Source organism: Tigriopus californicus, chromosome 11 (assembly GCF_007210705.1).
Source record: "Tigriopus californicus strain San Diego chromosome 11, Tcal_SD_v2.1, whole genome shotgun sequence".
Classification (NCBI taxonomy): domain Eukaryota; kingdom Metazoa; phylum Arthropoda; class Copepoda; order Harpacticoida; family Harpacticidae; genus Tigriopus; species Tigriopus californicus.
The window spans coordinates 12,632,481-12,640,124 of NC_081450.1; the positions used below are offsets into that span (position 1 = coordinate 12,632,481).

Sequence of the window (7,644 nt, forward strand, 5' to 3'; positions counted from 1 at the left end):
CTAGAAAAGAGAGATCACTATGGCCATTGAGGGGGGGAAAGGAAGGAAGGGATGATTGGGAAGAGGAAGAGGGTTGGAGGGCTAGAAGTTCACGTCTTGAAAAAGACGTGAGCCGGGGAATATGAGCCCCGCTCACTGGTATCACAGTTAGTACTATTCTATCGACTTAAAACCAAGAACAAGATTCTTGTCCGAGGAGTAACAACCGCACGTCCGCCATTCGAGGCGTCAGCTGACTCTCTGTTTAGATCTGTTTTGCTCCATTTGATAGGTCAGTTCACATAAATTATTTTGGGAATCTTGTATCAGGCGTCTTTCAAATCAAACCGGATTGGTACTGCAGGGATCAAACGGTTGGGACTAGCTAGACTTGTATTTAACATAATTTTCCACTTAGTCTCCCTCTCTATCAATACATCTCTGCTAGCTGTCCACCCACTTGTCAAAGGCCTCCACAAAGTCTTCTTTGGAGATGATGTGACAGGCCCCCTCCCCCTCCTTCTTGACGGTTCGGTCACCAATGGATGTCCCTGCCAACGCATTTCTGGCCTTGGGGAACAAGAAGAAGTTTGCCGGGTTTGGTGAATAGGTGGGATGATCTATCATTCCGATGGACCTGGCAGCAATGAACTCCTTCATGATCCTGACCGTGGACTGCTGCAATTGTCCATGTGGAGGGACCATTTCCCCTCGCCCATGGCTGGTCTCTTGATCTTGAAATTCTTTGGAAATATGGCGAGGACATTGCAGAAGTAACTGGCACTGGCTTTACTTCCAACTGGGACATCATGTTGACAGATCAGGCCGGCGTTGTCAAACCAAGTGATGACCATTTGCTTCCTCCGGCTGTCCTGTAACTTGAACTTAATCAACGCCCTGGAACCCTTTTGAACCCATTGTTTGCTTCCCTGTCTGGTTTCTGGCGTGTAGAACCATACGTTGATCCAGGGACTCTATAGAGAGGAAACGACACGGATTTCCCCTCACCGCCAACTTAGGCCATAGCGTTGAATCAAGACATTAACTCCAGTATGAATAAAACAAGATTATCCGTACTGCATAGTACATTAAGGTGTTTTAAATTAAATAATGATCTCCTTGATATACAACTCCGTCCATACACTAAATATTTCTGAATTAATCTTGAAAGTCAGAAGAATAAATGAACATCAAATTAATCAAAAACAATCAAATTGTTTTTCGATTGAAATTGGTGAAATATTGCGTAAAATTGGCTCAAAAAACACACATAGATAGAAAATCATCAAGCGTCATTTTATTAATTGATGGGTAATGTACACTGACAAAATATTTTAAAAAAATGTATGGAATAAGCAATAAAAGTGCATGTACATAAATGTTAACATATTTGAATATCTTGGATGGACAATTGATAGTTTTGTCTAAACCCACACATTTGACAAAACCATCACGCGGCATTGGTGAGAAATGAATGAGTTATCTTTTTGTAGAGTTTAAATTTCTACTTATCAGGAAGTTTGCATAAACGGCAGGCATTATTTAAGGGGCACAGAGAAATATCAAAGTACAGTAGACTAGATCTCAATTTGCACTTTGGACTCCAATAAACTGTTTTTCTTGCAAAAGCATCCAAAATACTAAAATGGTCAAATAAAACAGGTGCCATATCTCTTAAAATTATTTTTTCATGATTATGAAGCATCCAAATGAGTTTAAAGAACAATATGTAGCTCTGAGCTACAGTATGTCTACTTGTGGATTGAGGGCCATTCCTAGAGTAAGAACCATAGTTTGATAACAAATGCGTCAAATTACTTGAAATTTCATCAAGATGTGTCTGAAAGAATTTTCTACAAATAATATTTTTGGCAAAAGAGAATTTATTGATTGTGTTTTGAGCAAATTCTTGTTTCATCAAGAAAACCTAATTAGCACTTTTCAGTTGTTGTACTTTAAGACATGTTTAAAGTCATTTTAAGTTTATCTGAATGCCTGGCTTTAAGCACATACCATCAATGGTTACGAAAATGATATTTGTCACATATTTTGTTCAATAATTATGCCGATTACTGACATTCAAAAATTTTAGCGGCAAAAGTTTAGGCCTTACTTGGCGGGAAAGGTTTGGTGATCACAAAAAGGTGGCATTTCCTTGCTTTAGTGTCCTTGGTTGATCTTGTCCATGGTGACTATGGAGTCAAGGAAGGCCTTGCCCTTAAGGAAATTTGCCTTTAAGAAGGCCTTCGCACACTCCATAATCCTCTTCTTGTTGACATCAGTGAGCTGCTTGAGGACCCATCTTGCAGACTTCTTGACAAGACCAAGATCTTCATGCAGGATCCTGTAGACAGTCGTATTAGATGCATCAACCTCTCTGCTGATCTCTTTGATGGCGACCCAACCATCCGTCTTCACTGAAGCTCTCACAGCTTCAACAATGTCCTCAGTCCTCTTTGTCCTCTTGGCATTCAGATGGGGCTTGTCGTGGACATCTTTCCCGGCCTTGACATTGGCCACAATCTGGTAAACTTGAGTCCTTTGGAGAGCCTGATCCCCATTTGCCTCCTTCGAAAGTTTGAGGATGGTCTTGACATCCTGGTCGGCGTGGGTGATGTCGACAACAAAGTCATGGACACGCGTCATGGACTCATGGTGCTTAGAGGAGGGAGTTCACAAGGAGGCTTATTTACAAATTCAAATAGCTTAAGGCGAGTGGGAGATGTGCCCAAACATTTACAACAAACAGCATCACATTTTGCCACAAGTTTATGTGGAAAAATGCCTAATCCAGGTAAGCTTCCATTTGTGCTTGGCCAGAGAGACCTTTAACTGTAGGAGTGGGCATCAGCGGAGCTAGGCCGGTTTTTCTTTTTGTCACTGCTCTTTGACTAAGTCATAAACGGAAACAGGCAGTAAGGTACTGGCATTTGCGACCAAACTACACATCTTTTATTATATTTTTAATTAACTATTCTTCAGACTCTAGACTTTTAGACTTCTAGACTAGAAGTCTAGAAGTCTACTACACAACCCAGACACTTTCTATATTTTCATTACAAGGAATATAACTCAAAATTTTGTCGGAAAAGCTCTATTTTTTCTTTTAAATGACTTTTTCTTAATGCATGGTAGTATCCCTTGTGACTTTTGGGGAGCTGAAATGTTGTTTTCACAACGTGGCCTAGCTTCGCCAATTGCCATGTCCAATCCTCTTGTTAAAGGTATCCATTTATTAAATTATAAAGGTATCCTGAAGGAACAATTTAGATAAGTGTGGAATCGAAAATGCAGTTTCTGTCAATTTTGTACTGACACAGTTTCATTGATTATATTGTGGCCACCTTTGGCACAAATTGAGCCCCAAGTTTTGTACAGGAAACAGGAAGAAAATTGACGGAAGAAATAGATTAGTTGTCATGCAGTTTCTTAGTTTCTTCTTTCGATACTCTACTCCTTTTCGTTTTGATGATAAGATCCTAGAACTTCATCACATTATTCAAAAAGGTATTTACATTAGAGAGTGCACAACCCCTTAACAAGCTTAGAGTGCCTAGGAGATGAAATTGAGCATGAAATTTATTTGAATCTGTTTTTAAGCTATGATCCTTTAGGATAACTTGTTTTCTAGCCCAAAAATATTAAGATTACTCAGTTTGTCAGTCAAACAAACCCACTAGAGTTTGAACTCTTTCACTGACTTCCATTTCCGATTTGTTTGTTTTTTATTTGTTATTTGAAATCATTTGTTCGTTTCTATTTGATTGCAAATCTTTGAAATTTGGTTTTCCCTGATTGGTCCCATCAGTAACATAATAGCTATTTATTCAATTGAGTGGGCATTCTTTGCGTGGACGTTTATACTTTTCAATTTATAATAAATAGTTATATAAAATGATTATAATTAAATTTCAACAAATAATTGATACAATTTTCACTCGAATCCACTTGAAGCCAAATTTAACGTTAAAGAATGTCCATTTTCTTCATGAGTGGGTGGAAACTTAGATTCCGGCCACTCATGAAACACAGTGCCATGAAATAAGATTGCTAATGGTAGTGCTTGGTTTCCTTTGCGTGCCGGAGAGGGAAACTTTATACTGCTGAAAACCGGTCTTTGTAAAAGAAAATGAAGTTTCTAACCGTGACGTTTGGTTTCTTTTGCGTGGATGAGAGGGAACATTATACCTCTGAAAACCGGTCCTCATAAAAGAGAGCATGTTCTTCCCATGTCAAGCAGAAATTCCAGAGGACCGCACTTTCCGATATTCTTCCCAATACCTTGGTTCAGCTCTTTCCCACATCCGAACCGTCAAACTTCTGCGATATGAGCTCGGCACTAAAGCAACATACGAGGGTGGTACCAAACAAAACAGGAATGTTGAATTTTCTCTAAAATTAAAGGAGATATAAAAAACTCAATTAGCAACATTTTTCGACATCACCGTGGGCAACAATCCCTTTATCCATCCTCTTCATCCACCTGTCAAAAACATGTTGGAAGCCTCCTTGGCAGAGCTGCCGAACAACCCCCTTCACAGCAACAATAAGCTCAAAATTCATGGCATGTCTGTGTCTAGCAAGCTTGAACTTTAGCTGTGGAAAAAGTCAGAAGTTTCAGGATGCCAAATCTGGGCTGTAAAGGTGCATGGAGCAACAATCTGATCCTCCTTTTGGCCAAGAAACTCCTGGTTTTCTGGGAGATGTGAGGCTTTGCCTTGTGCTGGGTAATGTCAATTTACACTAATTCTGTTGGGGTGGCTCAGACTACTTTACTTTGCATACAAATTTCTCCAGAACCAAACAACATAGCAAAGCAAACACTATATCATCAGAATCGTGAGAGTTGGATCTTTCATATGAGTCCAGTACGTGGTGGTAATTTCAAATGCAAGATCTTCATAACGGTTGTCCCGATTTGTTCTGTACCACCTTCTCGTATTTTGTCTCAGCCTACTCATTAAAGTAAACTTAGCACAAAGAGAGTGACCTGTTTATTGCGTTTTGTAAATGTAAACTTTGCAAATTTGGTTATTTGTTTTTTTCGATTTCTCGCAATTTTAGACAAAAAGATAAAGGAGCAAGACACCAAAGCGGATGAAATGGGAAAACCCTCAAAATGTGGAATCGAAAATATCATCTACCCGAAATTTTCACAACAATTACAATTTTTTCCAATGAGAGATCCTCATAGAAAGCGTTCTGATAAGTATTTAGAATGGGAGGTGGTACTGTCGTATCTAGATGCCTAACATTTCCTGGATATCTTTTTAGCAATGAAATTGATGATACAACTGTGGATGACCAAAAACATCCCGTCGACACCGTGTACTACTCGGCAGAAGATTCTTCCTTCAAGATGACGATGGATATGTTCTTAGAATATTTCGAAGTATTTGAATTTGAAGATTGTTTCCCCAACTACATGAATGATGAAGATAGAGATCGTCAGTTTGACGTTTTCCATTATTCAGGAGACTGGCAAGAAAAATGTGACCAAATTTGCCGAGAACAAAGAATGAGTAAGACCCTTTTCGGTAAAAAAAATGTAATATTTTAACTAATATTCATTAGTCATTTGAGATGGACCATCAATTCTACATCAATTTGAAAAAACCAGTTTTAGTAGTGGAAATGATAACCAATGCATCATGATTGTCTCCTTACGCCAAACAAAGAAAAACGGTCAAAACAAAGGTGTTTCTTGGGTTCAAGGTGTATCAGTGTAAAGAGGACGTCAAATCTCTAGGCACTCGATACCTGAGAAAACACAAGCCTGTAAGTAGGCATTTTTCTAACACTTTTGATTCATATCACCGTGCCCAACTCACAGAAGGCTTCAACAAATTGACAGAGCGGAATGAGCGATTGAGATTACCTCCAGGGCGATATTGCATTATTCCACGTACAAAGAAAAGAGATGAGAAAGGAGAATATTTTCTGCGTGTTTTCGTCGAATTTGGTTGGGGGACCTGTGAGCTTTGAAACAATGAAATTAGTCCAGGTTTGAAGAGATTAATAGAAATATCCTCCGTGTGATACTACATGATTCTTTAATTTGGAAGGGATAACAAAGTGAACATGAATGAAGATATGAATAGCAAAAAAACTGATTGAGAAAGATTGAATGATAGGTAAATGAGGAGAAGATGTGTTGTAGTGGTTAGCGCAGTTCCCTAATACGAGAGAGGTCCCCGGTACGAATCTCCTCCTCGACCTTTCTCAAGGAAACTTTTAGACGCTAACCCTACTCACATACGGAGAACCAAACTGATACGGACACGACACTACCTATCGGAAAAATTATAAGGAGATGTGATGGCTGGCTTCGCTGGCCGGGCGAGGCTCACCCCTCCGACCATAGGACCCAAATACAAAAAAGAAAATTCTTTGCCTTTCCTTTACACCTTCCCGCAGATCACGGCAATCTGATCATGAGGCAGGGACGGGCTTGATGAAACGACGGTTCCAGAAAAGATCTTATCTCTTTGTCTGACGATCCTTGATGCGGATATGGGTGCCAATCGGAAGCTTCCTGAGGGATTGGGCATGGAAACCATGGTTCTCTTTTGAGTTGACAACAATAACAGGCAGAAAATTTGATTACATCCCCTGAGCATCCCAAGCATGATTTTGGGCTCAAATTTGGCCAAGTTCATCTATTCGACAAGATTGTCGTTTTAATTTTGAATAAAGTGAATGATTTAGGAGACATGAAATTCTCCCTCTCGATCCCAGTCCATATCTTCAGAGGTCCATGCTTACTGATACTTACAATTCTAATACAAAATACGACTTGAAACTACCTAATACAAGACAACAGTTACGAGAATCTAAAGACCCAAAATACAGAGACGCAGACGTTTTGCATTTTGCATTGATGAAGTGTATTAAGAAAGAGTAATATCTTGAGTCATGACTATTGTTCTCAAACTTATGCAAATAACATTTATTTGCATCCTGGGCCCTTAAGGGCATCTTTTTGCATCCTGAACCTCTATTTGCATCATTGGCATCTTTAGTCCGTTTTCACATCTTCTATGCATTTTAGGCTTCTTTTGGCTGATTTTGTTTGGGGCCGAAAAATTGTGTTTTCATTATTTTAATGAGTCATTGGCGCCCCTGACTTATGTCTGCACTTGGGGGAGGGGGGGGGGTCAAGTTAGAGTTGTTGCATTGACAATACCTGAGGTTGTTATGAAAGTTCAGTCTTTGATTACTGCTCAGATGCTCATCCATTGTAATCAGAGCATACTGTTAGTAGAATATTTATGTCCAGCTTAACAAATTAACAAATTGCCGAAGATACCTCAGTATGCCATAACAATACAAAGCATCTTTGAAGTTTATTTGCGTCTTTATTTTTTTTAATTTTTTTTTTTTGCGGACTTCCTTACCGCTACCGGGATTGGAATCTAAGCAATTCACGTATCCAAGTCTGACTTAAATCCTGCTATTGGATCAACGCCTACAGTACATAAGCCCTACGAGTATTTGGGGGCAGCAAATTGAACAATGAAGGAGCCCGAGAAAGAAAAGAGTTGAACTTCATTGTTTTAACTAGCCTGGATTCTTGAGACCTTGAAGGTGCTCTCAAAACGCAGGTTAAGCCTCTACGGTCACTACAATTGACCCTAAATCCTGGGTTGGGACAAAGCTCATGAA

General features: G+C 39.4%; 1 long non-coding RNA gene across 2 annotated transcripts in view; it reads left to right on the forward strand.

Moving 5' to 3' along the window:
* Positions 1-6,874, forward strand: part of LOC131890967 (uncharacterized) — a 12,416-nt gene extending 5,542 nt beyond the window's left edge. Inside the window, exons 2-4 of one of the 2 annotated variants that reach the window (XR_009374363.1) lie at positions 5,044-5,188; positions 5,254-5,757; positions 5,834-6,874. This is a non-coding gene — a long non-coding RNA (uncharacterized LOC131890967). Of the gene's footprint in view, positions 1-5,043; positions 5,758-5,833 lie in introns of both variants that reach the window. The other variant, XR_009374362.1, reaches the window with a different exon arrangement.
* Positions 6,875-7,644: the final 770 nt, after the last annotated feature.